This window comes from Heterocephalus glaber, unplaced genomic scaffold (genome assembly GCF_053883595.1).
Source record: "Heterocephalus glaber isolate CG9 unplaced genomic scaffold, H.glaber_assembly_v1.0 deba00000818, whole genome shotgun sequence".
Classification (NCBI taxonomy): Eukaryota; Metazoa; Chordata; class Mammalia; order Rodentia; family Bathyergidae; genus Heterocephalus; species Heterocephalus glaber.
This window is the reverse complement of record NW_028258164.1, coordinates 15,739,905-15,760,847: the sequence shown is the minus strand read 5'-3', so window position 1 is coordinate 15,760,847 and position 20,943 is coordinate 15,739,905. Positions and strand designations below refer to the sequence as shown.

Below are 20,943 nucleotides of genomic sequence, written 5' to 3'. Positions count from 1 at the left end.
GTCTCATTTTCTGTGGCTGAGTAGTACTCCATTTTATTAAAAAACCACATTTTCTTTATCCAGTCTCCAGTTGATGGGCATTTGGGCTGTTTCCAAGTTTTAGCTATCACAAACTGTGCTGCTATGAACATGGATGCACATATATCACTGTGGTGTGATTCTTTTAATTCTTTGGGGAAGATCCCCAGCAGTGGAATAGTGGGGTCAAATGGGACTTCCAGTCCTAGTTCTTTGAGGTATCTCCATACTGATTTCCACAGTGCTTGCACCAGTCTACACTCCCACCAGCAGTGAAGCAGGGTTCCTCTTTCCCCACAGCCCCGCCAGCATTTGTTATTGGTTGACTGTGATAAAAACAGCATGGTACTGGCAAAGAAACAGACTTGAGGACCAGTGGAACAGATTAGAAGATGCAGAAACAATGCCAGACACACTCGGCCATCTCATCTTTGATAAAGGAGCCAAACACCCTCACTGGAGGAAAGATAGCCTCTTTAATAAATGGTGCTGGAAAAATTGGGCTTCAACTTGCCAAAGATTAAAACTAGACCTATATCTCTCACCATGCACTAAACTAAAATCAAAATGGATTAAAGATCTAAATATTAAAATAGAAACTCTGAACCAGTTGGAACAGAGGTTAGGTAGAACCCTTGAAGACATCGGTGTAGGAAAAGATTTTATGAACAAAACCTCAGTTGCCCGTGAACTAGCACAACCAGTCAACAAGTGGGATCTCTTCTTATTAAAAGGCTTCTGCACAGCAAGAGAAAGCACCAGCAGTGTGAAGAGACAACCCACAATGTGGGAAAAAATCTTCACCTGCTCTTCCTCAGACAAAGGTCTACTATCTCGAATCTATAAAGAACTTAAAAAGATCAGACTTCCCAAATTTAAAGACCCAATCCAAAAATGGGCATCTGAAATAAACAGACATTTCTCAGACAAAGAAGTAGAAATAGCAAATAAATACATGAAAAAATGTTCCACATCACTGGTCATTCGAGAGATGTAAATGAAAACAACACTGAGATTCCACTTCACTCCAGAAAGAATGGCTGCTATCATGAAAGTGACTCTTTACAGTAAGAAGGCATTAAGAGTTTTGAGGACAGAAGGAATTTGCTGCAGAGACCACCATGTGCAGCAGCTGGTTCAATGACCACACCCCAGATTCCCCAAGTTGTCTCAAGACCTCCCATCCCACATCCCAGGCTGCCTTCATCTCAAATGCAATCCAGAGATCCTGGGGGAAGCAACATCATGGCCCAGTAGGGAAGAACAAATGACGAATCTGGTTGTAAGCATGTGCCTCTCCTTTCTCTGACTCTGTTGTATATCAGATTACAGAAGAGCAGACCAGCCCCATTGCTTGGCTCATGGGATTGGTGAAGTCTGAGCTCCTGTGACTAGCACGCTGGGACTGTGGAAGCCCCAAACATACCTGAGTGGTTTTACTAAAGGCACATCTCTGGGAAGCTTCAGCATTATCGCCTAATTTAAGGGCTTAGTTGGGTCATTAACTTTTCAAGCCATTTTTGCCCATGAAGTTTCGCTTGCTTACCTGGAACTTGAACTGACACATGTGTGAGCTCATTCCTAGTTGCTGCTGAGTATTCACACACACACCCTCGGACAGAGACAAAGACCTGCAAGTATCCATTCTTCCAATATGGCCTTCCTAAGTGCTTCTTTCTCTGTTTTCTTTCCATTGCTTTCCTTTCTTCTTCCTTCCTTCCTTTCTTTCTGAGGAGAAATAATGGCAATGTGTCTTTTACTGTAATCACCCTTGGTATCCTGGGCCCCTTCCCATCTGCAAGAGGTCCATCCCCTTGTCTCCTTCTAACTTTGCTTTATTTTTCTCTTAGTTTGTACTTTGCCTTACTTGAATGCCTTATGGTATTCATGTTTGTGTGTCTAATTTACTCCGGCTTTCTTTTCCAGGGTAACTTGGGAGATTTTCTTTGTTATTTATAAAGTCTTCTTGTACTGTCTCCTTTATCATCTACTTTTCCCCCTCTCCATTTTTCCTACTACAGCATAAGGGAGGGGTCCAAAGGACCAAGGGTGTAGGATGAGAGGGAGGGGATGGGGAAGTAGGCAGAGTCAAGATACGCCACGTACAAGGTCCTGATAACCTCAATGAATGTGGACATAAACATGAGCTAGGGTTAATAATATCAACAAGAATGAAAAGGGGAAAAGGGAAACTAAAGGAGGAGGGAAGAGGGGGAAGAAAGGGGATTTTAAAAGAAACAAGCTGTATTATGTACATGTACAAACTCCCCAAGATGGTTATAAAATGCATGTGCTACAAACATGTACTAATGAAATTAAATTAAAATAAAAAATAAAGAGGGGCCTGAGTTGGAAAAACTGAGGCTCTGGGGCTTCCTGAACCATAGGTCCTGTCTTGGGACTGGGCCTCAATATCTGTTTCCCACACAAGGCAATTCTGCAGCTCAGCTTTTAGCTCTGAGTGTACCCACAGCAGCAAGCACTCCTGTGCTTTCACTCTCACGTAACATAGATGCCCAATTTTGACCTCCATAGAAAAGTGCACTTTTAAGAGGCCCCAGCTTCTTCCTTTTCTGACCATGGTCCTGATGGGTCTTGCCAAATGCAGGATGTAGGAAGTGTCCCACTTTAGAAAATGCAGAATGAACCAGGAATCACAGACTCTTTCCTCAGTGTACTTCCAAAGACAGTAGGCTAAAATCAAAAATGCTATGGGCTGCTGACCAGAAATACTTGTCTTGCTGGGTGGAGAGCTGTATACAAAAGGAATAGTTAGAGACTCTTAGACCCTAAATATTTAGATGTGAACTACAGAAAAGATGAGAGAACAGACAACTCAGATATTTCTAGAACATTCATCCAGGGTATGCAGGGGGGCAAAGAAGAATAGACTTTTGTACAAATATCTGAACTCAAAAGAGGGTGGGTCCAAGGATTTCCCATTGAAGGGATAGCAGCCTTATTTTTAAATAATATTCCATTAACGATGTCTCCTTTTACTTTTAGAGAATAATTTGAAGCAAATAAAATTAAGCTAATTACAAATTTTCAAACTTTTTAATTGAATTGTAGTGCAGATATAAGATACTGCATGTGCTTTGTTGAGGTGCAGAGCTTGGTAAGTGCTATAATTTATAAAACAGCATTAACCTGGGAAAAATTCTAATTTACTACTCCAGCCTTTACTTTGGGCTTTCTGTTCTCTCTTCTTGCCAAAACTGCCCAAGGTATGGGCAAAACAGAGATACAAAACAGAAGCTAAAGGTGCACAGTTAGTTTTTAAAATAAAAACAGAAAAGATTAGCAAGAGAGGATCATAAGTGTCTGGTCAGGCTGGGACATGGACCAAAAGCTTTGATTTCCCAGGGAAAGATCTTCATTATGTAGAAGCCTGTCCTAGTAATAGGTTGAGTGGTTTCACTTGCATCTGCTCTCTCTCCAGACAAGAGCTGTCATGCTCCAATTATTTGCAAAATGCCTCTCACCAGAAGCTCTTATTTCTGACCATGGACCAGTCCACCTTTGCTAAGTGTAAGGGATACACACACAGAAACCTCTGTGAACTGTCACCTCTCTGCTTCACCTCCTTCTAGCAAATGTCCAGACTTCATGAAGATTGGGTAAGGCTGAGGATTCCCAAAGGTACCAAACTAGACAGCAAGTGCAAATAAGCCTGGGCCCAGTGCCTATTAATCAAACAGCTCAGTCCTCCTGAAGGGACAAATGGGAAGGCAAGCCATGCCCCTCTGTGTCAGAACAGAGCTGAAGACCCCAAGATAAGCAAGTGGATATTCCCAATGTGAGCCTATTTGCAAACATGACTTACAAAACCAATCTGCCTACTAGGTGCTAGATTAGAGCAAGGAAGATCCTCATGTTTATAGTGGAAATGTCCAGGCCACTGTTGTATAATAGTCCCCAGCCAGAGAAGCTTAACATCCAAGGGCTACTACTATATATATTTTCCCTGAATGACTGTGGACTTTAATTTCTGCCTCAATCTACTGAATTGCACCCAAAGCACAAAGTCAAGAGGCAATAATTCTGGGCTGGGCAACATAAACCCTAAAATGTGGTCTCTTTTTTATTATTCATTAATTTTATTGGTACATTTCAGGTAAACAATATGATGACATTCATCATTGGTAATTTGTCCCTTTACATGATATATCTTGGTTCTTATTTTTTTTCCCCCATTCCCCTGCCCTACTTTCAACCCCTCCATCTCTCCCTATTACAAAGTCTTTGTTTCCAGTTTTTCCTTTTCTCATATTTATTCTTTTCCCTTCTTTTCCTTCCCCTACCCCTCCTATGACACACCACAACTACTTTTACCTATAAGATGGCTATAGCCATGTAGAAGAGGGAAGCCTTCTCTTTTAGAGGTAAAGGACCACAAAAAGCAACACCTATTGAGTTAATGTTTGGAGTCCTTCTTGAGTTTTCACAACTGTAATCCTCTTCTACAGTGCACAGTGTACAGAGTAACATGAGCAACACTGTAAAAGAACCATATTGTTTGAGGGGGTGGGGGTTGAGGATTTAGTGTTATGACCTTTTTCTATTTTTATTTATTTATTTTTGTGGTACCGGGGATCGAACTCGGGAACCTGTGCTTTCGAGGCAGGCAGCAGAGCCACTGAGCTAAATCCCCAGCGTGACCTTTTTTAAACTTATGGTTTGTACTCTGGAAGCCAGAACAAAGGAATAATCCTCACTAGCAAGTCTTCACACTGGTTCAACTCAGGACACATCGGACGGCTTAAAATACAAGCCACCACAGAAGCTGGCACCAAACATATCATTTTTACATTTCTGAGCATTAAATGAAGGTAATGTTGGTTAAAACAAAAGCACCTAATAAATATTTGTTGATTCTCACACCGAGCCAAATAAAAATGACAAATACATCCACATGTAACTATTCTGTAAATATAAGTTATCCCGTAGATCCTTTTGATGGGTATGCCATCCTTGAGAGCAGTTCAACCATTAGTAAAATATTGCATTTAAATAAGGCACTGAAATAAATGCGTATCACACCACATTATCAATACACTGAAACATCGTGAGACATACAGAGAATATGATTTTTATTAAATGAGGATTTGGGGGGGGGGGTACCAGGGATTGAACTCAGGACCTTGTGCTTGTGAGGCAAGCGGCAGAACCACTGAACTAAATCCCTGACCCTGAATATGATTATTTTTAACTTTGATAATGCATAGTAATTTAATCAGTAAATCAGAATTTGTAAAATTAAGAATGTACTTCCATACATCTGCCCTAATTACTTAAACTGATGACAGCTTTGAAACAGTTGCTTAGGTCAAACTGTATTCCACATCTAACATGTTTGGCTATTTTCAAGTTTTCTCTCCCTTGGCAAATTCAGTTTGTATTTGCCACTGTCAACGTGTATTGCATATTTTACACATTTGCTTAACAACTTTACAACTTTTAAACTTTCAAGTAAACAGCTTTTTTTTTTTTTTTTTTTTTTTTGGTTTTTTGAGACAGGGTCTTGCTACTACTATATAGCCCAGGCTGGCTTCAAACTCATGGCGATCCTCCTGCCTCAGCCCCCCAGTGCTGAGATCACAGGTGTGCCCACCATGCCCAGCCTTAAGTAAACAGCTTTTGTCAGATGACTGTCCTTTTGTTTGTTTTTGGTACCCATATTGAACTCGGGACCTTGTGCTTTCAAGGCAGGCGGCGGAACCACTGAGCTAAATCCCCGCCCCAGATGACTACCTTTTTAGCAAACCTCTGAGACTATTAGTCACATTAACAAAAGTTTTCAGTTAAAAAGATGAAGGTTATTGGTGATGACAGGTCTTTCCCTGTGGGACTGCGCACCGCGGTATTAGTTCACACGTATGCACAAACCTCCACTGTGTCTCTGGCTCACTGGGAACTGGGAAAATCTTCAAAGGAGGCTTTCACTATTGAGACTCCTCACTGTGTAGTTCAGCTGGCTCTAAACTATGTACCCCAGGCCGGCCTCAAACTCATTGATCTCCTGCCTCAGCTTCCTGAGTGCTGGGGTTAGACGTGTGCCACCATGCCCAACAACAAAGGAGGCTTTTCTGTCAGTACATCAGAGACACTCGTAAGAGATGTCCATATGAAAAATGCAGGGAGAACCATATACTGATTATAATTCTGCAAATAAAAATGCTTTGTGATAGGTGTAGGTAGAGCATTCTTGTAGATTCCTGAACATATTATTTCCTGCATGTGAAAGTGCATTGATTTACCATCCACATTTTAAGAATGTCACTACTTCTGCTTCAATAGAGGGGTCTGACACTGCTGTGTAAACTTAACCAGCAATAAATATTTTCTGTGATGCAAGTCCCTCCCTAGGTACCGGACAAGGGAAGAGGCTCACTCTGTCCTCTGTCTTCCCAGCCTGCCCTGCAGAAGGCTGGGAGCTAGGAAAGGAAGCGCCCTACAGAAGGGGGATGTCGGGTCGCCCAGTTATGTAGTCAGTTCTCTTCTGATTCCCCACTCAAAGGCCACAGCCCATCTGATCAGGTCGGGGCACAGCCTCAGGGAAACTGGATACACTGAGGCAGCAGTGGGGGCGACCAGGGCGGGGCACACAGGCTCTCTCTAGCTGTCCAAGGGTCCCAGAACGTCTGGGATGGAGAACTGTATTGTTAAGGCCAATTCTGTCCTTCACATCTTGCATTTTATAGTGTCTTAGTCACTTTCCTCATTGCTGGGACAAAATGCCTGACTCCCACAATTTAAAGGAGGAGAGCTTCATTTTGGGTCACGATTTTTAGAGGATTCAGTCCATAATCGCCTGGCTCCAGGGCAGGATGGGAATAGTAGAAGGGTCTGATGAAGGAGAGCTGCTCACAGCTCAGCAGCCCAGAAGCAGACAGAGAAAGGAGGATCAGTAGGGAGATGGACTTTTCAGGGTCTCAGCCTAGCAACCCACTTCTTCTGACCAGGCCCCACCTCCTAACAGCACATTCACCTCTGAACATGTGATCCAGTCATCTTCCAAAAGCTCAACTTCTGAATGCACAAGTCTTGGGGAGACCTTCTACAGCTAAACCATAACCCACAGATACTTCACATTTGTGTTCCTGCAGTGTGAATCACAAGGCTCCCTCCTTTACTGAGATGGTAAATACACTGTGATGCCCTCTTTCTAAAATTTTTTAAGTATTTTTTATTAGTACGTGTTTGCAGTACATGATGTTAGCATTCCTTGTGTGAAGTCATCCCGTTTCCCTTCCTTCCATCCCCCTCCCCCATCTCTTCATCCCCTTCACATTTCAGAAAGATCTATCTCCCTACTTCCTTTATCCCTCTCTTAGTTTGCTCTTTATATTTTAGTTTCTCATATAAGAGAAGCCATGGAATATTTAAGCTCATGTGTCTGATTTATTTCACTTAACATTATGGTCTCAGGATGATTCAAGTTTATCCTTTACGGAAGAGTAGTGCTCCATTGTGTATAAATGCCACATTTTCTTTGTCAAGTCATCCATTGATGGACATATAGGCCACTTTCAAGATTTAGCTATTATGAATTATGCTGCTGTAAACATGGGTATGCATGGGTCACTGTAACATGATGTCTCTAACTGTTTGGGGAAGGTACCTAGAAAGGGAGCTGGGTCCAGTGGAATTTCTAGTTTTAGTGCTTGGAAGAATCTCCATACTGATGCCTTCTTATCTGAGTTATGTCCTTGCTCATTCCTAGATGAATTCTGACCCTCCCTCCAAATTTACATGTTGATGCTCTAAATCCAAGACCCTCAGAATGGGGCTGTACTTGGAGACAGGGTCTTTGAAGGGTGATGAAGGGAAAATGGTACTGTTCAGTGTGGGGCTGATTCAACCTTACTGGAGTTCTTATAAGAAGAGGAAATGTGAACACAAAGCAACACCAGCAGATTGTGCAAAGGGAAGACCATGTGAGGACAGTAAGAAGACCCCATCTGTAAGGCAAGGGGACAGCCCTCGGAAGGAACCAGTCCTGTCCACACCTCCATCTTGTACTTCAAGGCTCCAGAGTTATAAGAAAATGATTTTCTATTGTTGAAACTGCCCAGCTGGTCCTACTTATTGTGACAACACCAGCAGACTCCTGCACCAGGGATCCACCTTCACCTGCCTATTAACCAACCTTACATTCACCCAGCAAGCCTGAGATTTTCACCTAAAACCATCTCAAGGCTAGATTCCAGCTTACAGTTGCCCAGAAAGCTCACCTCAAGCACCTTAGTACTCGGGTTTCAATTAATCAACACCCCCCTCCCCCACCCCGTGTGTGTCTGCATCTCTTTCTTATATATTTATATCTATCTATCTAGATATATCTAGATAGATAGATAGATAGATAGATAGATAGATCTTCTCCTCCTCTTCCTTCTTCTCTTTCTCCTTCTCCTTCTTGTTCTCCTGCTCTCTTTCTCCTGTACCGCTCATTCCTATCTGTTGTTGAATTTCTTCAGCTATGCTGGGATATTTTTAAAGCTCACTGAATTTGTCTAAAACATTTTGAGAATTTTTACATGCTGTGCACCTTTCAGCTTCCATAAAGGGGTTTTCTCACTGATATGTGAAATTTGTTAACTGGTTTGGTCACGGTTTTCAGCTCCCATGCCCAAATTTACAGATACAAATGTCGAGTGCTCTGCTTTTCCAAATTCCCAGAGGAGGATTCTAGGCTGAAATGATGGCCCTCTCTTCTGCAGCTAAGAACGAGCCCTCCAGGCCAAGCCCTCAGATCCACCAGTGCCCTGAGCCACCCATGGGAGATCCACCAGCCCTCCTTTCCTCTGCAGCACTCTGCTATTCTGTACACAACACGCATGACTCACTCAGGCATCCACAGCAGCCCCGAGGCACAGTGGTGTTCCTCCAGAGGGAGACCTGGCAATGCTGTACTAACCTGTCCAAATCTGCATGGCCTGAGTGGCAGCACCTGGTGAGATCCCAAGTTAAACTGGAAAGAGCAGTATGTTGTCATTGTGCCTCTTCCTTGCCTTCTTATTAATAGTGAAAGAACTGAAGGAGTTTCCTATTGATTTAAGAGAAACACTCAGCCTCCCTTTTAAAATCCAATGAGACGTTTCTTTCCACATTGCTTTCCTCTTTCCATCACAAAATAGCTGAGAAAGCTAAAAACAGCCAAAGCATCTGGCTGCTTTCAAGACTTTCCTAGCACATAGGAATCTTAGCAGGTGTGATGAGATAAAACTCATCCTTGAGAATGATTATGTTTCTGGGCATCACTTTATATATCAAAGGGAAAAAGAACTCTTCAGGCTGAGATTTGCTTGGGAAAGCAGCCTATTTCTCTCTTTCCTTACTGCTTTGAATAATTAAGATATGTAAGATAAATAACATTAATACTTCCTCAAGCCACGAGGCACCAATAAATATGGAGAAATGATTATTTTTGTGAGATCCTCAAAGAATCTTAAATTTGAAAGAAAATTATTCCTAAGAAGTAACTTAAGAGATGAACTACTAAACTTTGATTGGATGTTGAAGATTGAGCCAACAAAATTAATATCGGTCTTTGCAGATGGGGATACTACTCTCATTGTGAATTTAGGATAAGGGCCAATGCCAGTGAGCCTGACTGTAGCAGACAGACAGAGCCAGGTCAGGTGTGAGCATGAGCTTCAGAAGCCAGTCCTCTCAAGTTCTCATCAGACACACCCACCTACAAATTCTGTGATCTTGGGGTAGTTATTAAAACCTCTGTCAGTTCCTCCTGTGTGGACTAGGGATAAAAACAGCACAGACTTCATTAGTGCTAATAATTGTTGTAATGGTGCTTGGCTCAAATGTTAGTCTCATTTGTATTTTTTCAATGAAATAAATACAGATATATAGCTTCTCTGTGTTTGGCTATTTTAGGCCTTTCATATAAGTGGAATCACATAGTGATTATCCCCTCCCCTGGCTCATTTCACTCAGCACAAAGTCCTCTAGGTTCATCCATATTGAGAAAGGACACCTTCATTTTTAAAACTAAAGAGGATTCCATGGTCTGTAGATACTTTATTTTTGAAGGTATCTAAAATAATCAAACCCATAAAAGCAGAAAATGACATGATAGTTTCCAGAAAAGGGGGGAGGAAAGTTGGGAAGTTGTTGCTTAAAGGGTGTAAGGTTTCAGTAGTGCTGAACCAATAAATACTAGGGATCTGTGGCATAGCATAACACTTAGAGCTCAGAACATGCTACTATATACATGGAAAGGACAGAATTCATGTTAAGTGTTCATACACACAAACAAGTACTACCAAAGAACACAAGGAAATTTTTGTAGGGAATGAATATGTTTAGTACCTTGATAGTAGTGATGATGGTATTAGTGTGTACATTATATCCACCATCATCAAAACATATACATTAAGACCAGGGATTTAGCTCAGTGGTTCTGCCACCTGCCTCGCAAGCACAAGGCCCCGAGTTCAATCTCCAGTACCAAATATATATACATATATATATATATATATACACACACACACACACACATATCATATATATATACATTAAATATGTGACTTTTTATATATTGTACCTCAATAAAGCTCTAAAAACATAAGTAATGTGGAAAGAAAGTGGCAGTGAGATTATCACCAATTTCCTCTGTCAGCTGTTGGTAGGAATTGAGTAGCTCTGCATAAGTCACTCGACCCTTTGTACCTCACTTTTCTCAGCTGCCAAATGAGACACTCACACTTGAAAATCTTGATAATTTCTTGTTGTTCATCAAAAGCAGTGACACAAACAACTCTAATGAATAGTGTCACAAGCACCTTTAAATGGCAAGTGTGAAAGATTGCAGGAGATTAATCAGACCACACATCTTAAACAAGATAAAATTTGGACTGAGATTCAAGAACTAATAAAATCCAGAGGGACATAGAAAAGTATTAAATTGTGATGTAGTTACTTATTTTTCTTGTGGCTACTGGAGAAATTCTGTGAATAAAGAAAGAAAGAGTTGGGGCAGAAGCAACACCAGGTACCTTACTGAGGACCAAATGTCTTTGTCATCAATCAAAAGTGGGAAAATGGAAAGATAGGAATAAAATCTTTGTAAATAGGGAGGAATGGAGGAGTTGAAGGGAGGGCTGGGCAAGGGTGAAAAATAAGAACCAAGAGAGATGATGTAAAGGTGAAAATTTCCAATGATGAATGTCATTATATTGTATACCTAAAATGTACCAATCATTAGAATGAATAATCGATAATGCACAATAGGAAGAAAAGGTCCAAAGGGGTAGGGGTAGTGGGAGGGGCAGAAGAAAGGAAAGAAGGGAAAGGAAAAATGATGAGAAATGGAAATAAAGTCTTTGTAAATAGGGAAGGGTGGAGGTAGTGAAGGGAGGGCAGGGGAATGGGGAAAAAATAAGAACCAAGATGCATTATGTAAAGGTACAAGTTCCCAATGAGAAATGTAAATGTGCTGTATACCTAAAATGTACCAATAAAAGAATTTAAGAAAAAAAAAAAGTGGGACCGGTTTATCTAGAGTCTGATGGATGAAGTCTTCCTAGTAGTAATTTCTGGGTTTGGAAAAAGAGAATATCCTGTGTCTAATTTTATTCCTTGTGTTCAATTATAAGCCCATAGCTCACTCAAACATACGAAGCCTGTGCTTCTAGTGAGGTGAGAAGTAGAGGAAGGAAAGGGTTAACCTGGCCCAACAGGCTGCCCATAATCCCCAGCTCCAGGAAGCAGAGAAGGTGGGAGGTGCATTCCCTGGAGCCTGTCCCTCCTCGCTGAGTTAGGGAAGACAGTAGGCTTCAGGAAAACCCTGTCCTCAGCCTGCTCATGTGCTCACAGCCCAAGTGAACATATGAACCAGTGGCCAGTGCTGCATGTGGAACCAGAGGAAAGAGAGTCATTGGATTCTAGATCACGTTGAAATTTCAAGAGATTTTATCTGTTGTCACTTATTTTTCACTTAAAAGTTGTGATCCTTAGAAGTTAGGACACATTGGTTTTTTCTTCAAGGATTATTAAAAGTCCTTCAAAATGAAAGTGATGGTCACACTCATGGAGTGGTATTCCCTGGGTTGCATCCACACAGAGCGTTCCCTGGGCTGCATTTAAGGCACCACTGTTTTCCACTTTCTCTGCTCCAGCAAGGCTTTTGCATGGGCGGGACAGCATTTCTATGGTCACACAGTGTGGACCAGTAATTCAATGTCCATGACATGGAAACTGAGCCTTTATCTCCCTCCCTTGGTTTGAGAAAACACCATATCATTTCTGTGTGCTCTAAAGGAAGAGGATATGCACAGACAGTCTGGGATTTTTAAAAAATGATTGGGTTATCTATCCTTTTAGAAGTCATCCTAAATCATCTCTAAAATGTCAACTTGAGTACATTGCTTACCTTGACTCTTAACTTGTCAAGGACAGTACATAGGACCAGGTGTCTGCTCCCGTTGCCTTTACCTTCTAACAAGTAGCAATCATGTGCTAGTGCATCTCCATCCACATTACCCAGGCTGGTGTCCAGATTGGCAACACCTGCCTGGAGCTCCACTGCCTGGAACATGGCATCCAGCCTGATGTCCAGATGCCTAGTGACAAGACCCTTGCGGGAGGAGATGCCTCTTTCAACACCTCCTTCAGCAAGACTGTCGCTGGCAAGCACATGCCCAGAGCAGTGTTTAGAGACCTGGAACCCAAATTCATTGGTGAAGTTTGCACTGGTACCTATCACCAGCTCTTCCACCCTGAGCAGCTCATCACAGGCAAAGAAGAGGCTGCCAAGAACTATCCCTGTTGGCCCTACACCATTGTCAAGGCAATCATTGACCTCATCTTGGACCAAATTCATAAAATGGATGAGCAGTGTACAAATCTACAGGGCTTCTTGGTATTCTACAGCTTTGGTGAGAACTGCCTCTGGATTCTCCACCCTGTTGATGCAATGTCTCTCTGTTGACTATGGCAAGAAGTCCAAGCTGGAATTCTCCATCTACCAAGGTGTCTACAGCTGTAGCTGAGCCCTACGATTCTATCCTCACCATCCACACCACCCTGGAGCACTCTGATTGTGCCTTCATGGTAGACAAGAAGACCATCTGGACTTCTGTCATAGAAACCTCAAGATTGAGCACCCAATCTACTAACTTTAGCTGCCTTATCAGCTGGATTGTGTCTTCCATCACTACTTCCCTCAGATTCAGTGGAGCTACGAATGTCATTATTCCGACAGAATTCCAGACCAACTTGATGCCCTGTCCCCATGTTCACTTCCCTCCAGGCACACATGCCCTTGTTATCTCTGCAGAGAATGTCTACCGTGAAGAACTTTCTGCAGCATAGATCACCAATGCTTGCTTTGAGCCAGCCAACCAGATGATGACATGTGACCCTCACCACAGTAAATACATGGATTGCTACCTGTCAGCCATGGTGATGTAGATCCCAAAGATATCGGTGCTGCCATTGCCACAATCAAGACCAAGTTCAACATCTGGTATGTGGATTGGTGTCCCACTGGTTTGGAGAATGGCATTAATTACCAGCCTCCCACTGTGGTGCCTGGTGGAGACCTGGCCAAGATACAGTAGGCTGTGTGCATGCCAAGCAACACCACAGCCATTGCTGTTGCCTGGGTTCACTTGGACCACAGATTTCATTTGATGTACACCAAGCATGCCTTTGTTCACTGGTACCATTACCAGATTTGGAGGTGCTAGATTCTCCTTCTGGAGGTGGTTTCTAGATTCTTGCTGTCCTGAGCAAAGAATTGGCCAAGACAAGTGCAAACAGTTGCAAAGTTTTACTAGAGTTAAGAAAAGAAATAGGCTCTACAGAGCAAGTTTGGGCAAGTAAAAGCAGGAAAAGAAGTTCACCATGCTGTGTGAGGATGGGCCACCATGCAAGAGTGAACACAGTGGCAAAAACTCAATGAGGTCTGTCCTTTTTGTATCATCCATGCCTCAGGCTGATGTCAGGTCTAGGCCATGCTATGGAAAATCCGCTCAAGTTCTTATGAGAGATCCACGTCCAGGGTTTTGGGAACCATCCTGACATTGTATCCTGGGATTTTGCAATTAACAGGTTACACCTACTTCCCCAGCCAGCATTGTCATGCCTTAATCTCCTGTCTCAGTATACATGGGTGAGGGGATTAAGAAAGGGAAGTTTTCTTCCCATGTCCCAGAGGGACATGGCAGCCCTAGAGAAGTGTTGTGAGGAGGCTGGTGTGGATTCTCTTGAAGGGAAAGGTCAGGAAGAAGGAGGGGAATACTAGGCATCCACTCCTTTCAGCCTTTGCAGTATGCCATGCTCTCAGAACTTCAGCATGAGCATAGCTGACAAGCACTGAGGTTTTCTGGTTAGATTGTCTTCACTTCATCACTTCTGTAGTCTTCTGTGATCTTTTCCCTTTTCCATGTATACCTCTATGAATTTTTTATCATTTCTCAGAGTAAAATCCTTAAGAAAAAAATGAAATGTCAAGTAAATATTGCTGCTCAAAAAAAAAAATAAAGGCTAATAAAGAAAAAGATGTTGAGGAAACTTAATGCATGGTACTAAGGGGAAAAAATAAGAAAAGACTGCCTAGTCTATGATTCCAAATATACAATTTGAAAAACAAACAAAACTATAGAGACAGCAAAAGGTCAGGGGCTGGCAGGGGTTATGAGGAAGGGAGAGATGACTAGGAGGAGCACAGGGGTTTTTAGTGCAGTAAAATGATTTTGTGTGATGGAGTAAAATCAGCCTGTACAGTACAGTGAAACTATTCTGCATGGACACAGGTCATTACACATTTTTCCAAACACACTGAACATACAAGTCCAAGAGTGAACCTTAACATGTAATCACAGACTCTGGATGACCATGATGCATCACTGTGGGCTCCTCAATTCTAACACATGTAGCACTCTGATGGGGGTGTTGGTGGGGACTCTTGGGTGTGTGGTGGCAGAAGATAATGAGAATGGTCTGTCCTTTCTGCTCCGTTTTGCTGTGAATCTAAAAGTTTTCTAAAAAATAAAATCTATTAAACATTTTTAAGTTAATGTTATTCCTGTTAACTCCAGTTTCTACAAAATATATTAAACATTGATCAGCGAAGCACAGATTGGTTATGGCCTTAATCAGGACACATGGTAGATTCCCTGTTTTTTATTTGGCTTTAACACCTCCTTAAGTCTACTGCTATTTAGGAAAGTGATTATTTTGCTGCTAAAATATTTTCCTTAACATAATACCTCAGATTTGATACTGGTTGGAGAATGTATTAAGTGGTAGATAAATCTTAGTTACTTTCTTGTTACTGGGACACAATATCCAACACCCACAACTCAAAGGAGGAGAGGTTTATTTTGGCTCAGGTTTTTAGCCCACAGTTGGCTGGCTCCAATGCAGGAAGACATGTCAGAGGGAGAGGCAGGAGGAAAGGCTGTTGATATCATGGCAGGCAGGAGGCAGAGAGAGAAAAGAGCCAGGATCTGGGAAAGGAGAGACAGGCACACCTGGTCACATCCACAGTGACGAACCTCTTCCATCCAGACCCCACCTGCTAACACCAAATCAGCTCTAGCACTCCCATAATTCAATCATCTTCAAAAACTCCTGCCTATGAGCACATGAGGCTAGTGCAGAACATCTAGGTATAAATCAGGAGAATATCTAGTAGTTAATACTGCCACTACTGTTTAAACTCTTCAATGAAATTGAAAAGGAAGCAATACTCCCAAATTCATTTCTGGAAGCAAGCATCACCTTGATCCCCAAAGCAGAGAAAGACCCAACTGAAAAAGAGAACTATAGGCCCATCTCACTAATGAACATAGATGCAAAAATCCTTAATAAGATAATGGTAAACAGAATGCAGAAGATCATCAAGAAGATCATACACCCTGATCAAGAGGGATTCATCCCAGGGATGCAGGGATGGTTCAATATATGCGAATCAATCAATGTAATACACTCTATCAATAGAGCCAAGGACAAAAACCATATGATTATCTCCATAGATGCAGAAAAAGCGTTTGACAAATTCCAACATGCATTTATGATAAAAACCCTACAAAAAATTGGAATAGATGGTCTCTACCTCAAACTGATAGAAGCCATCTATGAAGAACCAACAGCCAATATCATACTAAATGGTCAAAAACTGAAATCCTTCACACTCAAATCAGGAACAAGACAAGGATGTCCATTTTCACCACTCTTGTTCAATATAGTTCTGGAAACATTAACCACAGCAATTAGACAAGAGAAAGAAATAAAAGGAATAAAGATAGGAAATGAAGAAGTCAAACTGTCATTATTTGCAGATGACATGATACTCTATATAGAAGACCCCAAGAACTCCACCAAAAGTCTTCTAGACTTAATAACCAAATTCAGTCAAGTAGCTGGTTACAAGGGCAACACACAAAAATCAATAGCTTTCCTCTACACCAATGACAGACTCACTGAGAGGCAAATAATTCCTTTCACAATAGCATCCAAAAAACTGAAATACCTAGGAATCATCCTAATGAAAGAAATCAAAGACCTCTTCTCTGAAAACTATGGCACTCTGAAAAGAGAGATTGAAGATGATATCAGAAAATGGACAGACATCCCCTGCTCCTGGGGAGGAAGGATTAATATAGTGAAAATGGCCATACTTCCAAAACAGCTAGATAGATTTAATGCAATTCCAATTGAGATCCCAGCAGCATACTTCATAGACCTCGAGAAAACAATCCAAAAATTCATTTGGAACAAGAAGAGACCCAGAATAGCAAAAGCAATTCTAGGTAACAGAGACATGGCAGGGGATATCACAATCCCCAACCTGCAACTCTACTACAAAGCTACTGTGATAAAAACAGCATGGTACTGGCAAAGAAACAGACCTGAGGACCAGTGGAGCAGATTAGAAGATGCAGAAACAATGCCAGACACACTCAGCCATCTCATCTTCGATAAAGGAGCCAAACACCCTCACTGGAGGAAAGATAGCCTCTTTAATAAATGGTGCTGGAAAACTTGGGCTTCAATTTGCCAAAGATTAAAACTAGACCTGTATCTCTCACCATGCACTAAACTAAAATCAAAATGGATTAAAGATCTAAATATTAAAATAGAAACTCTGAACCAGTTGGAACAGAGGCTATGTAGAACCCTTGAAGACATCAGTGTAGGAAAAGATTTTATGAACAAAACCTCAGTTGTCCGTGAACTAGCACAAACAATCAACAAGTGGGATCTCTTCTTATTAAAAGGCTTCTGCACAACAAGAGAAACCACCAGCAGTGTGAAGAGACAACCCACAATGTGGGAAAAAATCTTCACCTGCTGTTCCTCAGACAAAGGTCTACTATCTCGAATCTATAAAGAGCTTGAAAAGATCAGACCTCCCTAATTTAAAGACCCAATCCAAAAACAGGCATCCAAAATGAACAGACATTTCTCAGAGAAAGAAGCAGAAATAGCAAATAAACATATCAAAAAATGTTCAACATCACTGGTCATTTGAGAGATGCAAATGAAAGCAACACTGAGATTCCACCTCACATCAGAAAGAATGGCTGCTATCATGAAATCAACCAATAGCAAATGCTGGCAGGGCTGTGGGGAAAGAGGAACCCTGCTCCACTGCTGGTGGGAGTGTAGACTGGTGCAACCACTGTGGAAATCAGTACAGAGATACCTCAAAGAACTAGGACTGGAAGTCCCATTTGACCCTGCTATTCCCCAGCTGGTATCTTCCCCAAAGAATTAAAAGAATCATACCACAGTGATATATGTGCACCCATGTTCATAGCAGCACAATTTGTAATAGCTAAAACTTGGAAGCAGCCCAAGTGCCCATCAACTGGAGACTGGATAAAGAAGATGTGGTTTTTTTATAAAATGCAGTACTACTCAGCCACAGAAAATGAGACATTAGAGACATTTATAGCCAAATGGTTGCACATTGAAGACATACTCTTAAGGGAAATAAATAGGACACACGTGTGTAAATACTGAATAGTTTCTCTAGTGTGAGAAACTAAAAGTGTAAACAAGGACTGAAAGGTATAATACATAATGTGAAATCGGAAGAAAAGTGGCAAAGGGGAAGGGGACGTGGGCAGGGTAGGGAAAAGGAAAGAAGGGAATGGAATTAATATGAGAAAATGAAAAACTGGAAACAAAGTCTTTGTAAATAGGGAGTGATGGAGGGGTTGAAGGGAGGGCAGGGGAATGGGGAAAAAATAAGAACCAAGATATATTATGTAAAGGTACAAATTTCCAATGATGAATGTCATTGTATTGTATATCTAAAATGTACCAATGATTAAAACGAATAATTGATAATGCGAAATAGGAAGAAAAGGTCCAAAGGGGTAGGGGAAGTAGGAGGGACAGGGCAAAAGAAAGAAGGGAAAGGAAAAATTATAAGAAATGGAAAAAATGGAAACAAAGTCTTTGTAAATAGGGAAGAGTGGAGACGGTAAAGGGAGGGCTAGGAATGGGGAAAAAATAAGAACCAAGATGCATCATGTAAAGTACAAGTTCCCACTGATAAATGCAAACGTATTGTATACCTAAAATGTACCAATAAACTTAATAAAAAAAAAGAAAGATGTGTGCAAATTGTATTAAAAGAACATTTCTTTTAGTGCACTTTGAATAGTAGCTAAGTGAGAACATTAGAGATTTTGCTGTGACGGGGTGGGAAATGATGAGCCCATTTGGGGCATACAGAGCCACCCAGCCATCACACAGACACTGCATGAGTGGTCATGTGAGTTTCTTGGGTTGTTCCATTTTAAATCTCAAGGTTTCCAACAACTTTAAATCTCAAGTCCAACCTTAATTAAACCTATTGAAGAGCAAAACAAAATAAGCTTTAAAGATTCTCTGTTTGGCTCATAAAATCTCAGCACAACAAACTAGGAAATATTCAATTATTCCAAGGATGCAATAAATATTTTATGGCTTGGTCCTGTTTTTCCCCTTAGGTCTCTCCTTGTTGGGATGTTTGGACTGCTTCCTACCTCTCCTCCTCTCCCACAGCAGCTGATCTTTTTTATGGACTTGAAAGATGAGGTTGCTTCTCAATTTATACTATCTTTTTACACCAGTGCTTTCAAGAGGAAAAGCAGGAATGGAAGGAAAATTGCTCTAAGCCACACTTGCATTGCCCCAAATTCTCCAAAGGATAAGGAAACATGGGGCTCCCTCCCTAAGTAGCACAAAATTGATAGAGGGAATCAACCTGGTGGGGGTGCAGAGTGCAGTGACCAGTGAGCCAGGATTGGTGCCCCCTCAGGAAAGAGAGGGATGTAGAGCTCTTCCAGATTTGCGAAGATTAAAGAAGTACAACTTGCATAATATGTGACTCTGACTTAACGCCCTTTGAAATGGAAGGCGGTAATGGTTCTACATCAGTGTTTTCTGTATTCCAAGTGTGACTTTTCTGGAAGTTTGAGATGTCTTTTAAAAAAAATTAATTGAAAATTTTCAGTTTAGCCTCAAAAAGAATGGGAATAAAATCTAAAACTTCCAAACTTGTAGAGAGAAAATAAGAACTAAAAAATGTTCTGTTTTTAAGAACATGGTAAAGGAGAGCAAGAGAGCAAAACCAACAGGCATAGTAAATATCAGGCACAAAATAAGATTGTGAATTCAGGCCTGTATAAATAACTATCCATGAGAAATGCAACTGGACTAAATTGCTCAGATTACAAAAATATGTTTTTATTTGATACGAAGCTAATAACTTTTAATTATGTGAAACTGCAAAGAAACATTCCTAAATTTGAAGTTGAAAATAATGGAAGAAGAGATGTAACAGGCAAACCCTAAGCAAGAGAGAGTTAATGTTCTATTACTGTATCAGGCAAAGAATATTTAATGTGACACACTCACTCACACACACACACACTGAAACATAAAAGAAAAAAATCACCAGAAAGATATCACAATTTGGACCCCACAAACACCTAATATAGCTTCAATCTGACCAAATTCAAAGTGAAAGAATATAATGGAAAGTGTGATAAATATAAACTAAAAGTGATTTTATGCCTATTTCAAGAACTAATCAATTTAAATTATTAACACTGAACAACAAAACCTCAAGTTTGTTCTAAAGGACATAGATAGAATGCTGCACCTAAAATTCTTTTCAGCCTTGCAGAGAACTGTTTTTAAAATTGATCACATACTGAGATGCAAAGAAGCAAATTTCAGTAAATACCATAGAATCAATATTATACAGACCATGAATTTCGAATCCAGTAGCATACTGCTCTTCCCTCCAATCCAGGTGGAGTAGGAACCTTAAAATTCATGGAGAAGAACCATTTTGCTGCTGAGTAAATCATACCAACGTGTCTACCTGAAGTAAAATCACTTCCCTTGTCTGGGTGGCAGAGCACACACAGCTCCTACATCACCTGCTCCTTTCCACCATCCTATGCTCTATAGTGAAGTTGGCACTGTGTTATCCCAAATCAGACAAAAGCCTTGAAAATGAGACCCCAAGAACACAACTTTCCCTACCCACCCAAAGTCCTCTAAGCCAGGGCCTCAGTGACTTCTTGCATCACCAGGGCTCCACCTGACACCTCTCAATATTGGACTTAAAAAGTCACTGTAGGGAAAATAAAGCCTTCTAAAATACAGCAACAGCCTTAAGTGATGGGAAATTTCCCTCATCTCCAAGTTACCATTTTAAGAGAGAAATAATTATTGAGTAAGTCCTGAGTTTGGAAAGAGCAAGAGAAGGCAAGTTGGGATGGGAGTGAGTGAGAGCGTATGTATGTATGTGTGTATGTGAGCATGTAGTTGTGTGAATGTATGTCTATGCATATATATCTGGTAGCTTCATGTTACTACAACTAAACACCTGAGGTCATCTACTTATAAAAAGAAATATTTATTTTGGCTCACCGTTATGAAGGGTCC

General features: G+C 41.1%; 1 pseudogene; it reads left to right on the top strand.

Moving 5' to 3' along the window:
• The first annotated feature begins 12,493 nt into the window (after positions 1–12,493).
• Positions 12,494–14,287, top strand: LOC101726338 (tubulin alpha-1B chain-like; annotated as a pseudogene).
• Positions 14,288–20,943: the final 6,656 nt, after the last annotated feature.